A 20,578-nucleotide genomic window follows, 5' to 3' on the forward strand; every position below is an offset into this window, starting at 1 on the left:
GCAGTGAGGGAACTGCTAGAAGGCCCTCGGTGCTGGACCTCAGTGTCCAGGCAGAATGATGAGGGTGGAGACACTCCTTCAGTTATACTGGGCTGAGGCCATTTAAAAATTAAGGGTTAGTGTGAGGGACAGGGGATATCGCGAAGTCCCTCCCCTCCTGAGTTCAAGCCCATCCCCGAGCACAGGGGAAAGCAGAGAGAGTTCCGATTCCAGTGGGGAAGCAGGAAGTCGTGTCCGAGGCTCAGGCAAGGTAGCGGAGCCAGGGTCCCAGGTGGGACAGGAAGGGGCAAATAAGGGGGGGAGACCCATCCCCCCAACTCCGGAATTGCGCAGAAAGCGGAGAGGAAAGAGGATGGGTCTACCCAGGCTTTTGTGTTGGAGAAAGACGCGCCAAAAGCCATTCGGAGGTTCTGAACCCGACTGAACACATAGCTCCGTGTAAATAGCAATGACTTCAGCACTGTAAATACGCAGCACCAATAAAAGAATAAAATGCAGAGCTGTGTAGAGTCGTTACTCTGAAGTAGCCCGCTCCGACCACTGTGACAGTTAGTCTGGTAATAATTCTCATTCTGCAGTCACTTCTTTTTTGCCATTGATTTCACTGGCAGCAAATTTACACCCAAGAGTAGCATCAGTGGTTGGTATGGCCAGACATTTGCCAAGGGTGACAGGCTCCAAGCAGGCCAATTATTCATTGACAGAGTGAGAAGCCACCACCTGCATTTCAGGGTAGTCAGTTTAGGCCATCTTAACTAGCGCCTTCCAAAATGTGGAACCATCACTGATTGCATACATTGCTCTCATGCAGCTTTCCTTTGAAATGACATTTCATCTTAGTAGGGAAGTAGATTAAAAATACTGTAAATTCTTTAATATATATTATGCAGTAAATTTCCACCATCATTCTCACACTAGGGCCACTTTTTATGATTCATTAGTGAACAAAGACAAGCCTGAGATGATGATGTTTTATTGGTGAACAGAGATTACACTACTCTTGGGCAGCGAAGGAAGAAAAATACAAGATTGAACAAAAACTGTCAAAGTATATGTTTTATGAACTAAACATTCAATAGTGTACTATTGAAGCGAACAGTTCATAATTTTATCAACACGTTTAGGAAGCTACAAAATGTGGCTTTATGATTTATGCGAGTCATATATTTTAATTAACTTTTTGGATAATTCTTCTTTTTAAATACAGCAGACGACATTTCCGCTATATGATTAGCAATAAGGATGTTTTATGAATACTAATTTTATATGGTGGCATACTATTTGAACAAGCTAGTGGTGATGATGATGATGAATTTTGTTATATTGCAAAATGAGGAAGTTGAAATGATGCAAATTTTCAGTAGCAATAAGCTTCCTGCTGTCATCGTAGTAACACAAACTTTCAAGTAAAGTTAAACATCTAATTTTTCATAAAGTGGTGTGATTTTCAACAGAATTAAGATGTAACAGATCAATTATATACCAATAGAAATAAGATGGTGTTGAATCAATCTTTCTGTAACAGCTATTAAGCCTTTATGGTGGTATTTTTTTTTTTACTCAGGCCATAGCATGCATTCTCCATCAGGATCTGAACGGGCAAAAAGGTATGACCTCCACAGTTGGCAGGTCAATGGCCATTCTAATTGCTTATCTGTTCTGGCTCAGGTAATCTATCAACAGAATAGAATCCAGCAAGTTTCAGACATTTTAGGCCTCCTGGAATTGAGACAACTTTCTTGTTTCCAGGGTCACCAACTCTAAATGTTCTGAAACCTTAAAATAACTTTTTTTATTTGATTGATAGCACTGATCCCTTTCAGGTAAGAAGACATGAGCTTGCTTACCACTAAAGTGAATTCTGTGGTTAGTCAAGTCTTCTTTTTTCCTTCTCTCAGCTCAGAGAAACATGGCAAAATCAGGCTTCAACCCCAGTAGCTATCACTTTCCACTACACACACACACACACAGAGAGAGAGAGAGAGAGAGAGAGAGAGAGACAGACAGACAGACAGACATGCTAGATGAAACTTATTTACATGCACTGCTTTGGAAAAAACATATTATGCTTATATTTCAAGCAGCGTGCAGGTCTTATTTTATTGAAAGTGTTATGGACATGCTGCTAGACTTAAAAATCATTGAAAATGGCTTCAAGGCTGTTTCATCAACAGTTAGTTACAATGAAAAAGTGTCAGGTTTGTAGATGCCTTGAGCTCAATGAGAACTCAAATACCCCAACAAAACATTAGCTTCCCTGCTTCTTAAAATATTGGAGGCAGCACCATTTATATAATGACAATGCAGTATGTTCCTATCTGGATAGGGATAGCCTAATTTCTGTTGTCTGTGCTATATATTGGTCTCCCTCTGAAGATGGTTTGGAAACTTCACCTGGTGCAGAATTCATGGTAGGAGATTGCAATTGTTAATCTGTTGGAACTGAGGATTCAAGTGAATGCTTTTTGTATTAGCAGACTTCAGAACTCAGAGAACTCTTATCAGTTGCAGGACTTTGAAAGCAACTGAACTTAGGACTTGGTTGTGGACTTTATCACAGCAAGGACCTCAAAGCAAAGAATCCTCTCTAGATCCAGAGATCCAGAAAAGTAGTGGTATATGTTGGTGAGGGCCTAGTAAATGCAGCTCTGCTAAACATTTGTTTTCTGTGCTGAGTTTAACGGCTTAACTCAGCTTCCATGGCGCATACACCCAACACCCCAAGAGCCCACTCTCTCACACACATACCGTACAGCCAATCAAAGCATGCCAAAGCCCTCCAGGTTCTCTAATTCCACACCTCTACAAATCACTGCTGCCCAACGAGTTGGGGGGGGCAACCTAGGCTTGTCTTCATTCATACTTTTTGTTTTCTTGCTATGAATTTTCAGCTGTTGATAAAGCAGCTATTAATAAAGGTGAGCACCAATAACTGATTTGCCAGATATTTATCAAGCTTAAAGCAATGATGCTTACCACAAATGAAAGTAATAATTTTATCTATTGAAAGCTGTATTTTTCATTTCGTTAGCAGAACTTTGATCTCTTGTACATCACTTCATTATCTAGTAGACAACTTTATAAAATAAACTTTTAAATGAAATGGGGAGTTAAAATGTGAATTAAAATGAATAAATTAAAATGAATCTATTATGTGTGCAAACAGTTTATTATTGTAATTTAATATTATCTTGTTTATACCTAGCTAAGAGCAGGTGATAGAACAATTACAAAAATAGCTACCCTGAAGACAGTATTTGAAATTATGTGATTCAATGAGACATGAAACATGCTATGAATCATGTGTTAAATATATTTTTGACACATGTGTCCCTCCTTATAGAGCAAGACTTCGAACTTTTCAAAATATTATCAAGCTTGTAATTGTTTGGACATATCTTCCACACCTTGTGTGCTTTTGAATAATCACACACATCACACTTTATCTATCCACCTGTCGTAATTATATTTTATTTGGTTAAGTTTCTAGCATACATTTTAATTTGGTATGACATTTCTTAATTCCTCCCCTACAGTGTTTATTGTTCATTAGCAGCTTCTATCAATAGCATCAGGACAATGCAGAAATATTTCCCTTATTTAATAAATTAGTAAACAAGGATGGATGTGGGAACTGGTTTTTCAAGAAACATACATATAACCCTGTCAATGTTCAAAGTGCGGCTTATAAACCCTACCCCACTTGGGTAATACAAAATAAAACAAAAAACCAAAAGCAGACTTGCACAAAAGATAATACAAAAATGTGTATAGTTAAACATAGAGGTGTATGTGCCAGCCCCCTCAGCCACGGCCAGGTTAGGGAGCACATGCAAGTGTCCAGAGACCCACCTCCGGTGGTGCTGTGGGCACACTAATGCATCAGCAGAGTAACAGCAAGAAGCGAGGTTGTGGAGGCATTGGCATCGCAAAAGCTTCCTTTATTTACAAATCAAAACAACAAAGATGGCTAGTGTGAGCAGCAGCTTCACGTGTCTGCTCTGTCTGAAAGCAATGAACAAAGAGAGAAAGTACAAAAGCACATAGGACGGAAGTACAGCATCTAGTTCTGTTCCCACACTCCAATCACAAAGGAATGTAAACAGTGGATCATGAGATCCAACAGCAATGGAGAATGAAAATACTAACAAGAGGCTTGAATCCACACATAGCTTCTGCCCGTGGGGGGGGGGAATATTATTTTTGCTGATATCCTTTTTGCTTAAGAGGTTTTGGGGACAGTGCGGGAGATGGCACTGGGGGCTGTAAGTGAAAAGATTAAGTTGAAAATGTTCCTTCCCACACCATGCATCCCTCATTTGGATAAAAAGCCTTCAATAGATGGATTTCCATTCACGAAAATCAAAGTTTGGATCCAACACACTATAGATTCAACACAAGAGTTACGGTAACTATGCATGGTTGAATTACCTGAAAAGAATTACACTGTCATCATCATAAACTGAGGCCTTTCTTTTTGTATGCTTCCTCCGCAAGAGGTCCAGAAGGTGGCTCCACATTCCACAAGAATGGTGGTGGTTCCATGCTTGTGGAATGCTCTCCCCAGGTAGGCTTACTGGCACCTTCATTGCATATCTTTAGATGCCAGGCAAAAACATTTCTCTTCTCCCCGGCTAATTAAACAATCTATGGCCTTTAAAATTGTATGAGGGGTTATTGTTTTTGTTTGTTATTACAGTGGTACCTCTGGTTACGAACTTAATTCGTTCCAGAGGTCCGCTCTTAAGTTGAAACCATTCTTACCCGAGACGTGCTTTTGCTAATGGGGCCTCCCACTGCACATGCCTCCAGCACAAGATTTCCGTTTGCATCCTGGGACAAAGTTCGCAACCAGGAGCAGCTATGTACTTCCGGGTTAGCGGAGCTTGTAACCTGAAGCGTTCATAACCGGAAGTGTTCGTAGCCAGAGGTGCCACTGTATGTTACATATTTTTGTCTTTTTATATTGTAAACTGCCTGTAATCCTTGGATGAAGGGCGGTATAGAAATTTAATTAACAATAACAGTGTTTTCTGACAGAATGGATTCCCATATAAGTACAAGGTTAAAACAGAGAAGTAGGAAGCAGAATAGAGCACAAAGAACTTTTTTAAATATTAAAGCCAAATTAATCCACCGCAAAGTATAATTATTTTGTATTAATAATTTTGTGCTCATAGCACTTTGTGGAATAAAAGCTGAAGCTCACTGTGATTCACATTAAAGAGCTCGTGGACATCTTCAGTGGCATCAGCAATATGAGGAAGGAAAGTGATGCAGATAAAATCCTCACAAGTCTTCAAAGATTAGATTGAAAGGCAGTGCCTCTGATCAGCCTAACTCTCCCCTGTTCTCTCTCTGATCAGTAGATTCACAAGCTCTCCAGCTTTTTTGCAGATGTCTCTTTTTTGCAGCTGTTGGATATCTGTTCATATAAGCACAGATGACTAATATATGCCAATTCCCCATCAAACCACATTTAAATCCTACACAAAATACAATGTGGTTCTTTCAAATTATGTCATGGGGATAAACAGCTATTGAACTTTCTTTCATGGGAATAACCATTTGACACCTGGGGATGACTGCCATCTTTTCTGCTCCTTTATGATGGATATGAAGCTAAGGAATGGCAGGAAAGGATTTAAATTCTTTGACCCGCTGAGTCTCTACCTGGTATTTCTTACCGTGCTGATCAAAAGATTGCACAAATATTTCAAAAATATTGCACAAATGTTATGGAATTCCTCATTGGCTCAGTTAGGGCTGGTGTTGTGGGGAAAGACTGTAGCTCCACTCAACAGAATGAGCTGGATGGTTCCGAAACACGGCAGGACTTACTATTGCAGCTGTTTCTATGCATTTTCTGAGCTTCACTGAGAGTTCCTATAGTGCAATGTGTCTGTGTGACAGTGTGTGAGTATTGGATGGATGGCGGCATTTATGTCATATGAAGGAGTATTTCAGAGTACGAGGAAGAATGTTCTTGTGAATGTTTATTGTTTTACATTATGTATTTTTTCTTTTAATATTTAATGCCCAGAAAACATAAATACTATTAGATGATCTATGATCTTGATGAAGTATTTCCTATCTCTGAGATAAGACAAATGCATTCCACAATAACTTAAAAACTATGTACCTAATTAATTTGGTAATTGTAATTTGGTAATGACCAGCTATATTGAGCAAGTGAGACTTGAATAAATATTCATAGGATCATAGGTTCAGGTTACACCAGGAGGGTTTATGTGTGGTGGTTGGGTGGGATGAGACAAGCTTCTTGCAGAGTTGATGTGTTGTGCTGGGGATACAATGAATTTTGGAGCAGAAGCAGTTTGTTGTTTCTTAAGTTAAAGACTTGAGATCTGGCTTACACATTTTGAAGAAGACTGTTTAAGGCTGTTTAAGACTATTATGTCCAGAGTCTAAAAAGACCTAACCACTAAACTGCCACTTCTCACACCACTTGCTGGGGTAAGAGTCATAACAGTGGTCAAGCAACTCCTTTATACTAGGTTAGGTGAACCACTGACTTGGAATAAGGCAGCTCCATTTGTTCCAGTGTCCCAGAATGGCTGAAATTATGGGCTCTTTAAACTGGGTTTAGTGGTGGTAGGAAAATACTGTAAGGTATACCGCTCAGAGATCTCTAGCTATGGGGCAGCACAGAAATAACAAAAGTAAAGAAAATGAGCAAATAATCTCTTTCCAAAACAAACTGTTCAACTGGCTTCCACTTAATTGTGCATACGTAACCTAGACCCTGAAAATCAAATAGTCCTTTCTGGAAAATTCAAACAAAAGCTGTCTTGTTTCTAGCTCTAGTAGCAGCAGAGAAAGCCTGGTAATTTATGCACAACATAAGCAAAGGGGATATGAAAACAATGCCCCTTGTGACCACATGAACATTTTACTTTCTAATTCTTATCAGTTCTGCCTGTCCTCAGGCTTTGTTTTCAGCACTGCTTTACATCATAAGGTGAAGGGCATGTTTTTAAATGCTGTAGAAGTCTTTCCTTGAACTCTAAAAAAAATAGCAATTATTACTTTGCACAAATATAAGGTAGGTTAGATCAAAATATATTTAGCTTCTGTAAAGCAAAAGCAAAAAATAATAATGTTATATATTGTATAATGTATAATGTAGTGGTTGAGCTTGGATCCAGTGAGAAGTTGTTTGTGAATTTCACCTTGTACATTCAACCCCACTATGTTTAAGGAATGCTGGGGCCACCAAGTGGAGCACTCTGCACACACACCACTGAGTGAATGATCAACACAGTTTTTCGTAAACCTAAAGAGGCTTTGTTTTCCCTTTCTAAAGCTTGAGCCAACTCTGCTGTGCTAGACAATGAAATTTCTCAGCTGTCTTCTGAATCATATTAGCCATATTCACCCATTGTGCATCCCTAACAAATCTGTCCTGTCAAAAACTTGCTCATAGCCATAATAATTAACACTATAAGAATGAGTGAACTACCAATGGCTTATAATATACTTGGCTTGCAAATAACCTGAGCCATTTCCCTTCACATGCTTTGTTGGTGCTCGTTGGTGACAATGTACTGGCAGGGGCAAGCAATATGAGGGAGGGGAAAGACCTTCCTTTCCCTCTCTGGTGCCAATCCGGGGGGGGGGGGGTAAGTCTGTAGTTTTCTCTGAATGAATAATCTGTCCATAAGATACTTATACTGGAGGACGTCTTGGGAGAAACAATATTTTCCAAGGGCTTTGGGGGACTTGCATCCTCCTGGTGCATTACTAGGGCCATAGAGAGGGAAGAAGACGGATTTTCTCTCCCCATGGGTGTATAAAGCCACCAACCAGATAAGTGGGATTTAAGGGGAAGGGTTTGGGAGCTGGGCAGGTGGGATGGAGGAAAAGTAGATAGTTTGAACATGAATTATTAATGGAATCAAGTTTTAATCTCAGCTGGAGAGGAATTTAGGTCTCCCAATGCTCCTTCTTCGACACATGCCATTGCAACCTTCATACACATGCCACAGAAATATGGCTTTCACTAGACTCTCTAATGAGCACAACTCCTATCACTACTGAGCCCGGATCTACTCCATTGCTGTCCGTCTGGATTTACAGGCAATACGTCAATAATTATTCAATACTTTACTACAATTCTTTGTACAGTATGGATTAGTGTCTACTCCATTGCTGTCCGTCTGGATTTACAGGCAATACGTCAATAATTATTCAATACTTTACTACAATTCTTTGTACAGTATGGATTAGTGAAATCTTTTGTATCCTTGGACTCAATGTGTGCATGTGTGTATGTGTGTGTGTGTGTGTGTGTGTGTGTGTGTGTGTGTGTGTGTGTGTATATATATATATATATATATATATATATATATATATATATATATATATATTACATTATACTGGGTTGAGGACACTTTTTCATATATACCATCAGAAGCAATGAAAACACACCTTCAACAAGCTGAAAGTGTTGATGACAGGAGGAGTACAGCAGGCCAGGATGCACCAGCCTGTTAACAGTGGCAATGCACAATTAAATAACACACAACACAAGGACTTTGGGTTCATTTACAGTAGGTATGCATCCAGAGTGGATGTAATAGCAGAAGCATGGACTTCACTTTCATTTGGCTTTGATCTTTTTGTACTCAGTGATAAAGCTGAACATATATGCTACATATCAATATATTTTGGTGTGTTTTGTATTTTCATGTTGTGAACTCCCTTTGATCTTCATATGAAGGGTGGTATACTGGGAGGGGAAGGTAAAGGACCCCTGGACGGATTAAGTCCAGTCTAAGGTGACTATAGGGTGTGGTGCTCATCTCGCTTTAGGCCAAGGGAGCCAGCTTTCTGAGTCAGGTGGCCAGCATGACTAAACTACTTCTGGTGCAACGGGACACCATGACAAGTGCCAGAGCGTACAGAAATGCTGTTTACCTTCCTGCTGCAGCAGTACCTATTTATCTACTTGCACTAGTGTGCTTTCAAACTGCTAGGATGGCAGGAGCTGGGACAGAGCAATGGGAGCTCACCACCATCACATGGATTCAAACCACTTATCTTCTGATCAGCAAGCCCAAGAGGCTCAGTGGTTTGACCACAGAGCCACCCACGTCCCTGGTAGTATACAAACAATCAAACACATACATTTCCTTATTGGGATCAATTAAGAAAGACCTTACAGGAAATAATGCCTCAGAACAAGAAAGAAAGGAGAAGCAAACAGGCAATTGGGTGTGTGAGAGAGAGAGAGTGGGGAGAATATTCTCTCTTCTGAGATTCGTGCCCCTCGAATAGAAACAGAACATTTTGTGCATTCTTTTTTTTTTCATTATATTTTTTATTAAACGTTTTATCAACACACATCAAAGAAAAAATACACGATACAAACAAATACAGAAAAAAAAACATCAAAATACAAAAATACAACATACAAAATATATCATCTCCAATCCATTTTAATATTCATTGTCTTCTGGCTTCCCCAATTCCCTACTATCTGATTTTCATTTTTATGAACTTCTGTAGCAGTTTCTAAATCATCTTTCTTACCCATCATTTAATCCCTTTAACACTTCAAAATTTCATCTTCATATCATCTACCAAAATTTCTCCCTTTCAATCTCCTATTATCTCCCTATTGCCTTAACTTCTTTATTTTCCTGGATGTTCAAAGTCTAATTATCAAATACATTCCCTATATATATTTTAAATTTCTTCCAATCTTTTAAAACTTTATCATTTGTTTGGTCCCGGAGTCTTCCTGTCAATTCTGCCAATTCCATATAGTCCATCATTTTCATTTGCCATTCCTGCATCGAAGGCAATTCTTCTTTTTTCCAATATTTTGCTATTAAGATCCTAGCAGCTGTGGTGGCATACATAAACAAATTAACATCGTCCTTGGGGATTTCTTCCCCGATTATTCCAAGCAAAAAGGCTTCCGGTTTTTTCAAAAATGTGTTTTTAAACATCTTTTTCAATTCATTATAAATCATTTCCCAGAAGCCTTTCATCTTAGGGCATGTCCACCACATGTGATAGAATGAGCCAACATCCTGCTTACATTTCCAACATTTGTTGTCACTTTTGTGGTACATTTTAGCTAACTTGACCGGCGTTAAATACCATCTATACATCATTTTCATCAAATTTTCCTTCAACACAGTACAAGCCGTAAATTTCATACCCTTCTTCCACAATTTTTCCCACTCCGACATCATCACATTATGACCCAAATCCTTGGCCCATTCAATCATAACTGATTTTGTTTGCTCATCTTTCAAATGCCATTCTAGCAACAAATTATACATTCTGGACAAATTCTTATGGTCTGTCTCTAATAATTCCGTTTCTAATTTCGATTTTCTGGTTGGAATCCAATTTTTTTATCTAACTTGAATGCTTCATTTATCTGCACATACTGAAACCAGTCACTCAGCCTATCTTGCAATTGTTCGTATGGCCTTAACTTAAAGTGGTTTCCCACCTCCATCAAAATATCTTTGTATTTCAGCCTGTTCTCATCCATATTTGTCCTTTTAGGTTTCTTTGCCTCAAGTGGTGAGATCCACCTAGGAGTTTTTCTTTCCAACAAATCTTTATATCTAATCCAGACATTAAACAATGATTTCCTAATTATATGGCTTTTAAAACCTTTATGCAATTTTACCTTATCATACCATAAATATGCATGCCAACCAAATGCATTATCATGGCCCTCTAAATCCAACAAATCATCATTATCTAACAAGAACCATTCCTTCAGCCAACAAAAAGCTGCGGCTTCAAAATAAATCTTTAAGTCTGGCAAGGAGAATCCTCCTCTTTCTTTTACATCAGTCAAAAGTTTATATTTAATCCTGGGTTTCTTCCCCTGCCAGACAAATTTAGACAATGTCTTCTGCCACTCTTGAAAGCATTTCATCTTGTCAACTATCGGTAGGGCCTGAAATAAAAACAACATTCTCGGCAATACATTCATTTTAACAGTTGCTATTCTACCCATTAAAGACAATTTCAACCTTGTCCATACTTCCAGATCTCTTTGGATTTCTTTCCATAATTTCTCATAATTATCTTTATACAAATTCAAATTTCTTGACGTCATATTAACTCCTAGGTATTTCACCTTTTTTACACACTTCAGTCCTGTGCAGTCCTCTATGTTCTGTCTCTCTTGCAATGTCAAGTTCTTATCTAGTACTTTAGTTTTCCCTTTATTTAACTTAAAGCCTGCCACACTGCCAAACTCTTGGATTATCTGCAGTGCTCTCACCTCACTCTGTTCAGGGTTCTGCAAAGTCAGTACTAAATCATCTGCAAAGGCTTTTAACTTATATTGTTTTGTACCCACTGTAATTCCTTTGACACCTTCATCGCTCCTTATCATATTCAGCAAAACCTCCAGGACAGAAATAAATAACAGGGGGGAGAGTGGGCACCCTTGTCTTGTTCCTTTCTCAATTCTTATCTCTTCTGAGACCACATTATTTACAATAATCTTCGCTCTTTGCTCAGAATAAATACCATTAATCCCATTAACAAAATTTTGGCCAACCTCCATTTTTGCAAAATTTCTTTTCATAAAAGTCCAAGAAATATTATCGAAAGCTTTTTCGGCATCCACAAAAATTAACATTGCTTTGGTGTTTATTTTCACTTCCAATCTCTCCAGAATGTCTATTATAATTCTTACATTGTCCTTCATATGTCTGCCAGGCAGGAATCCTGCCTGGTCTTTATGTATTAAGTCTTTCAACACCCTTTTCAATCTTGATGCCAGAATGCTAGCAAATATCTTATAATCCACATTTAGTAAGGAGATTGGTCTATAATTCTTGACCTGAGTCTTATCCATATCCGGTTTTGGTATCAGAGAGATAAAAGCTTCTTTCCAAGTCTCTGGTGCTTTGCCCCCCCCCCCCTAGAATCTCATTTGCTACCTCCATTAATGGTTGTATCAACCAGTTTTTTAATGTTTTATAGTACTTGGAGGTAAGTCCATCAGGTCCTGGGGCTTTGTCGTTTTTCAATTCTTGAATTGCTGTTTCAACCTCTTGTCTTGTAATCAATCCATTCAGTAGGTTCTTTTGTTGTACTGGAATTTTCTGCAATCCATTTTTCTTTATAAACTTCTCTATTCCATCTAAATCTTCTTTTTCCCTTTTATATAACTGTTTGTAATATTTTGTGAAACATTTCCTTATCTCTGCAGGGTTCTCAATAGATTTTCCTTCATCCATAATCTTTATAATTGTATTCTCTTTTTGTCTTTTCTTTAATTGCCAGGCCAACAATTTCCCACATTTATTAGCCGATTCGAAAGATCTTTGCTTCATTCTTCTAATTTTCCATTCAATTTCCTCATTTATTATCTGGGAATACTGCACCTGCAAAGCTTTTATCTCTTTTTGAACTTCCTGACTTCTCGGATTGTCTCTCAATTTTTTTTTCCTTTTCTTTCAATTTATCCAAGATATTTTCCTTCTTTTCATTTCTCCTCTTCTTCCAAATTGTATTCTGTTGAATCAAAAATCCTCTCATTACTGCTTTGCTGGCATCCCAAACCACTGTAATATTCGGTCCTTTATTCAAATTTAATTCGAAATAATCTTTCAGCATCTTCTGGGCCTTGTTGTTTATCTGCTCATTTCTCAATAAAGAGTCATTCATTCTCCATCTAAAAGAACCCTGCAGATACTGTTTTAACTCCATTAAGACTGCGTTGTGGTCTGAATAAGTTCTGGGGCATATCTCGCTTTTTGTCACTTTTGGACATAAGTCCTTTGTAATCCAAATATAATCCAATCTACTTCCTGACTTTTGCGAGTCCGAGAAGAAAGTGAACTCTTTTTCCAATGGATTTCTTAGCCTCCAAACATCTACTAAGTCAAAATTCTCCACCAAGTTAAAAAATGTTTTTGGAAGCTTACCATCATTAGATATTTTTTGTCTTTGAGTTCTGTCCATCATAGTCGATACAGCCCCATTAAAATCTCCCATCATTATAATCTTATAATCCAAATATTCCAACAACGCCGTATGTATGTTTTTGAAAAAGTCTGATTTAGCTTCATTTGGTGCATAGATTCCAAGTATCAAACATTTTTCGCCTTGCAAAGATATTTCCACTGCAATATATCTCCCTGTTTCATCTTTAAACAACAATTTAGGATTATATTTTTCCTTTACATAAATGACTACCCCTCTTTTCTTAACTTTATCAGCAGATATAAATTCTTGGCCCAATGACTTATTTTGTAGAATTTTTCTGTGGGTCCTGATTACATGGGTCTCTTGTAAGCAAATAATGTCCAAATTCTGTTTTTTAACTACATGATAAATCTTCCTTCTTTTAACGCATGAATTTAGCCCATTCACATTCCACGAAAGTACTCTTAACGCCATCTTATCTTGCTTTGTGATTTAAACGTCTTCCCCTGGTCCAGCACCTATCCCCGCTCCTGCTCCTGCCAGCAGTTCTAGATCGAATGCTCCTGGTCCAGCTCCTGCTCCCAAACCTTGGCCTCCTCCGGTTGATGGTTTGAAATCCTCTGCGTGGCTTTCCAGAAATCTTCTTTTGTCTTCAACCGATCGGATCTTATATTCTTTGTATTTAAATGCCAGGCCCTCTGGAAATTTCCACTTGAAGAAAATATTTTTCCTTGTCAAAATCGTTGTCAGGTCTGTATATTTATTTCTTTTGGCCAAAAAGAATTTAGGCGTTTCTTTAAACAAAATTATCGAATTTTTTCTGGTAGTGATGACCTAGTATCTTATCTCTTTGATCCTTTGTTTGGAAAACCACTATACAATCATTCAGAAAATTAGAGTCTTTTTTCTTTTTTGGACCTACTCTGTAGGCCCTCAAAATAGTGGCTTTTATCTCTTCTTTGTCCAGGCCCCACCAGTCAGAAAATTCTTGTGCGATTAAGTCTCCTAAATCTCCTTTTCCCTTCTCCAGCTCCGGCAAATTCCTGATTCTTAATTGATTCTCCTTATCTCGTAATTCAATAAAAGCAAGCCTTATTTCTGTTTCTTCCTGCAACTTTTCCAAGTCCGTTAGCTTAGTTGTTTCGATATCTGTTACTCTTACATTTAAACCAGAGACCTGTGTTTTTACTTCCTGAAGATCTTTTTTCAGCACACCAAATTCTTCTTTAAATTCCTGGAGGCACTTTGTAGTAGCTTTTACCTCTGTAGTTAAACTTTGTAGACTCTGTTTATTTTCTTTCATAAATTCCAAAATTTGCTCTTGAAAAGCTTGATCTCTGGATTCCCTTCTCAATTGCATTTTTTTGTCCGTGCCCGACATTTTTTAATTATATATTCCACCTTTATGATTACCAAATAATTTGTAATCCACCAGGCAGCTATTGTGCCTTCCCAAACCAAAAAGTTGTAATCCACAATGCAGTTATTATGTCTTTAATTCCAGAGAGATGCCTTCTTTACAGAGTCCCAAATTTTATAATCCACTTAGCAGCTAGTGTGCTAGACCAGTAGAACTTCTGCCCTTAAAATTATTTTGTAATCCACACAGCAGCCAACGTGCTGGAAGTCGCATAAATTCTTCCCCAACCAATACACAAATCATTTGTAATCCACACAGCAGCTGATGTGCTGGAAAACACCTTCTCTTTCTCCAAAACCCAAAATATTTTATAATCCACACAGCAGCCGACGTGCTGGAAATTACTTTCGTTTCCTCTTAATTCAAAACACCACTGTATTACCAACAGTGTCTGCAATGCTGGAAAACACTCACTTTTCTCCAGCTGGCTCCCAAGGTCACCAAACCTCCATGTAACCCAAACAACTGGGTAGGTGCTGGAAACCAAGCTCCTTTCTCACAGGCGGCAAGTACTTTCTTTCTGCCCATAGGGGTATAGCCAAAATCCATCAAAGTCTATTGCAGTTTTCTTAATATTACTTGCTTCCAACAATGTGGCAAGTCCTTAACTTCCAAGTAACACTGTCTCCAACTTTTCAAATGGTTAAATAGAGACAGACTTCACAGCTCTTTTTCAGTTCTTTTGAGGCTTTGTTACACTAACAAAGCCTCTATTCTCTAGCTGAGCTGACAGGTCCTCCTTTCCAACAAATGACTCCCTTCCAATTCTTTATTGCTTAATTGCTCTCTTCTCGGGTACACCTAAATACTCTCCCCCCCCTCTCTGTAGGGGAGGTTTGACAGCTCTCCAGAAACAGTCTTTAATCTCTAAAAAAAAAAGTCTTTGCGGCTTCAGTAATTTTTGCTGCTGCCGCTTCAATCAGTAGATAGGGGCTGGCTTCCTTCTTTTAGACCCCTTATCCGTGACCAATTTACTCCAAATTAAGTCAAATTAGTGTCCAAAGTACTCACGGTACATTCTTTAAGCTTTCGTTGAGAAGAATCGCCCGCTGTTGCCATTCAGTCCTGCGGCTTCACGCTGTCAAGGAAAGTGCTGCGTCCGCCATAGCGCTGCAGCTCCGACCCCCTCGCTCTCGGGGGCTCGAAATTAAGCCTTTCTGGGGAGGGGGGAGCCCGCAAAACTGCGCTGCCGGACCGTCCACGTTCTCAAGAAGCCCCTCTTGAGATTTCTGAGGGCGCCCGCTGCGCCGGAGCGGGGCGCCCGGTCCTTGACGCGTCGGGTTTAGCTCCGCTGAACTAAACCCCGACTGAATGGCCGCGCGGCGCGACCGGAAGCCCCCATTTTGTGCATTCTTACATTTTACTGACCAATCAGTGTTCTCATTCTCTGACAGAAGACTTCCCCCCACCTCAGTTATTAAAATGATTCCAGTCCCTATCTGCAGAGTGAATCATTTAGAAGTCCTATAGAATGCTCTGCCAATACAGATTCATCAGGCACATTCTGTTTTATCTTTTAAGCATCTGCTGGAAATCTTTCTGTGCTGCCAAGCAGGCAATTAAGAAAAAATTCTGTAGTAATTAGTTGATCTCTGATTTTAAATGTTTTCATGGTTTATATTGTATATATTTATGGTTGTTGTAAGCCACTTTGATAATTTAATGAAAAAGTAGTATAGAAATATTTTTATTAAAATATAAATAAGTGAAAATAGCAAAATACTACATATTGACTGACAATGACGTAACTTCACACTTTTTCTGTAACATAGGATTTATTTCACTTACAATAATTTTCTTCCTATATGTGTGTGGGAAAGAGATAATATCCTAAAGAAGAAATAAAGGTAAAGATAAAGGGACGCCTGACCATTAGGTCCAGTCGTGACCAACTCTGGGGTTACGGCGCTCATCTTGCTTTATTGGCCTAAGGAGCCAGCGTACAGCCTCCAGGTCATTTGGCCAGCATGACTAAGCTGCTTCTGGTGAACCAGAGCAGCACGTGGAAAGGCCATTTACTTTCCCGCCGGAGCGGTACCTATTTATCTACTTGCACTTTGAGGTGCTTTCGAACTGCTAGGTTGGCAGAAGCAGGGACTGAACAACAGGAGCTCACCCCGTTGTGGGGATTCAAACTGCCGACCTTCTGATCGGCAAGCCCTAGGCTTTGTGGTTTGACCCACAGCGCCACCCGCGTCCCAAAGAAGAAATATGCAACATCAAATTGCTATTTGAAATCATTAAACATCAAAATGTGGGAGCAATGGTCGCGGCTCTCCTTTATGAATGAGGCAGCCACACCCACTAGACTGTCTGTCATTGTCTCGTTCAAATGGGCAGGCTCTTGTATCTCTGTACTTAATATGGTGAAATATGCAGAACAGTATCAATGAATTTATAATAATAAACATGTACATTCCTTTGCACTTGGTTTTCAGTATTTGTGAGTTCTGCCGTTCAGCAGTAGTAGTTCTAACTCTGATATCTTCCTCTGCAAGAGCTGGAATTTGTTCCTTTTATGTCTGAATTCAGAAAAGTACCAGTTTGTAATGCTGTTGGCACACCACCTGCATATTGTGAGCACTCCACAGTGAGCACAGTGCTACGTCTGTTGTAAAAATAAATGTGTTGGGAAATGTGTTAACTCCCCCTTTTATGATGTGCTTTTAACAACAGTATCCTGACAGCACTGAACAGTTATCCTTTACCTTTCAATATGATGTTCAAATGACAGTTATATTTTCCAAAAAATCTATATCAGGTTGCCATTCATTATCAAACCATTCTTTTTGTAATCCCCCTTTTTGTGTGTACACACAGCCCCTTAATCTAAAACAGGCATTCACCATCAATAACAGGCCACACAACAGATAAGCATGGATATAGACCTGGCAACAAAGCAGGTTCCCAAAACTACTCATTACAAGATTGACCAGTGACAGCCAGAACATTGCAGGTTCAGTCAGCTGCCCTTACAAAGTGGCATATGCAATGCCCTCCTGTATTCTACAAAGAAGAAATATTGTATATAAAATAAAAATGGGCATATACGGAATGCAGAAGAAATCTGGGATCCTGCAACTTTCATATCTCTGTAGAAAAGCGAACTTCAGCTGAAATAGTTCATGGTGTATCTTACATCTGTGAAATTCCCTCTTCTACACAACTGTTAAAGATACAGGGGTCCTATCTTCTTTTTCATTGAGATACAAATGCGACATAAATATGGCAATACTCAGAAACCATTATAACTATAAGTAGTTATTCTATAGCAATGAGCCTTGACTACAGCACATAGCTAGTGAGGGAAAAGCTTACAGACAAGCTTGGGTTCAGGCAGCTTGCTTTGGTTTAGCTCAGTACACCTTGGGAGTAAAAAGGGCTAAAGAGGACCAAAGTGGCTGCAAGCTTCTCTCCAGCATCCTAGATCCTGCTCATTTGTGTAGTTCCAGTAGGCTAAACCATGTCATCATGCCAGGCCATAGTGCTTCTAACATCCCTTCTACTTAACCATTTCTTTTCTACATGCAAATCATCATTATCTGCCTCCAGTGCATGCAGGAAAAATTGGAATGAGCTATGAAACAAACCATTGGTAATGAATTTTGTTTACGAAAGACATTTATATTGGAAGCAATAGACACATGGCTACCCAGAACCATCTGTTGATATGCTGCCTTAAATACTATCTAAAAGATAGCCCAGGAAACAGCATTTGAGTTTGACGCAATCGGAGGGAAAATATGTTTGCTTCAAGGTCCCTTTTAAACTACCTCAGAAGCAAACTTTCTGTCAGGATCCTGAAATTTGTGCCCACATTTTTCTTAAATGCTATACATACTGCTTTGGTACTGAAACACTTTCATACCTGCCATAGGTGTGTGTGTGTGCATACTCATGCACTTGTGCTTTAAATATTGCAGTCAATTCAGTCCTGAGGTTCCTAGAAAATAAATAAATGTCTTGGTTTCCCTCTGTGCCCTGAAACAGGGCTGTAAATCCTATGTAGTGACACTTTTTTAACAACAACAACACAAGTACAATTGAAAAATGCACAAACCTATCCCTGAGCTGTGAAGTCCAGGATTAAGGAACAATCTTTCAAAAGAAAGCCCATTATTTCTCTAGAATTCAGTAGCATTTTCCTTCACTCTATTTTCCCCCCTTTTCAAGCCACTGCTGCTGCTCTGTCTCTATTTTCCAGTCTTGATTAGATCAGGTTTTTGTTACGGTTTCCTGCAAAAGCTAGTTTAAATACAATGTAGATTTGAATTATTTAGGTTTGCTAACTGAGTTCTGACTGCCTTTAAGTTATGAAACCATAAGGTTTGCCCAGGCTAACTGCAACTCAATCCCTTTCTTCAGGACTATTTTTGTTTTGCCCATAAGTAAATCCAAATGAGTTCAATGGAACTTATTTACACGAATAAGCATATTTAAGATTAATGAAAGTGAGGCATGGCTCTTTTGCTTAAAAACTTGCAGTTTAATGGCCAAATCTCCCTCTCTCTATATTATGAGAGCATTGGAAGATTAACATTTTCAGAGAAACACTGAGGCAAATAGATAAATAACCGGTGATACATTTTAACAGGCTTTCCCTGTTCAGAAATTTCTCCTCATGTAGGAAGCAAAATAAAAGGGAAAAACGTGTGATATCCACTGTTAGTAATACCCATTGAAATTAATGGACTTAGGTATTTATTTCACTGGGTCCACTGTGTGACTACTATTGAGCATAGTAACATTATGAAGTTAAAGCTATCTACATGCTGTATTAATTTGCAGGTAAGAATTATATGGTTATATAAACTGCTTGGTTTGTTAATAATTGTAATTGTAATTGAATAAGGCAAAAGGTTGTTAATTTATTTTTGAGGCCTGAGAGATACATGTATAGGTGGTCTTCAGTTGGCAGTCTGGAAAGGAACAACTACATTTATAGATTTATAATTAGTCACAACTACATTTGTAGTAGGGGACTCAGGTGGTTAAACCACTGAGCCTAGGGCTTGCTGATCAGAAGGTCGGCGGTTCGAATCCCTGTGACGGGGTGAGCTCCCGTTGCTTGGTCCCAGCTCCTGCCAACCTAGCAGTTCGAAAGCACGTCAAAATGCAAGTAGATAAATAGGAACCGCTACAGCGGGAAGGTAAACGGTGTTTCCATGTGCTGCTCTGGTTTGCCAGAAGCGGCTTTGTCATGCTGGCCACATGACCTGGAAGCTATACGCCGGCTCCCTCGGCCAATAATGCGAGATGAGCGTGCAACCCCAGAGTCGGTCACGACTGGACCTAATGGTCAGGGGTCCCTTTACCTTACATTTGTAGTAGACATATTTATTTCAAACAGATATATGATATTTTAGGTTTTACTGATCTGTTTTGAAAATTGAATACATGTTTTAAAAAACAACAATAAAAAGGTCAGGCTGTGATAGGTCTTTCAGTGGGCATTCCCTCTTAACCGAAGTTTTTGGGAAATTTTAAGACTTCCAAAAATGACCACTCCCCACATCAAATAGGGGGCAACTTCTGTGTGGTCGCATGCAGCCCCCTGGATCTAAGAGTGGCCCCTGGTAGTTTGGACTGGCATCCTCCCCAGGCTGGATACCTGGGGTCTCCGCCTACCACAGCCAATCAGCCAATCCCGCCTGGTGAGGCGTTGCCAGGGGATTGGCCAGGTAAGGTCTCCCTACATCTGAATCTTAATAAAGTTGTGGCCAATTTTAATCCAATAGCAAGTTGTCTTGAGTCATTATTCTGTTCGGGGGTTGCCTGGGGTTTGGGGGACTCCACCTGTCCACGCAAAATTCAAAATATCATTGGTTAGCTTCGGTCGCTTTTTGGATTGAAAACAATTAATGCTTTGTATTAAATCAATGAAAAGTTGCCAGTTAAGTTTTTAAACTCTCAAAATCCAGTAGCACAAGATAAGAGACAATGGTTTGGGTTCTGAAGTTTGTTCAGTAGATATCTTTTTCACTACTTTTCATCTTACCTTCTAATTGATGGTGCTTTCTTCCCTGCTTCTTCACATATTTTATCCCATTACAGATTATCTTTGTTAGAAGATGTTCAAGCAGAGATGTATTTTAGTTCTTGAAACTTCATCACTGAAATAAAAAAGTAAAATGCAAGTGCTAGAGGAAATGGACCGGTTTTGTTCTTTGTTTTGTTGTAGAGATTCCTGTTTTTCTTTTCTTTCTTTTTTCTAGTTGT

The 20,578-nt window shown here is 39.1% G+C and overlaps 1 protein-coding gene across 3 annotated transcripts in view; it reads left to right on the top strand.

Annotated features, from left to right (window-relative positions):
• Positions 1-20,578, top strand: part of LOC132591162 (teneurin-3-like) — a 1,137,496-nt gene that overhangs the window by 132,409 nt on the left and 984,509 nt on the right. The window lies entirely within an intron of this gene.

The sequence above is a fragment of the Zootoca vivipara genome, chromosome 9, assembly GCF_963506605.1.
Source record: "Zootoca vivipara chromosome 9, rZooViv1.1, whole genome shotgun sequence".
In the NCBI taxonomy this organism is placed as follows: domain Eukaryota; kingdom Metazoa; phylum Chordata; class Lepidosauria; order Squamata; family Lacertidae; genus Zootoca; species Zootoca vivipara.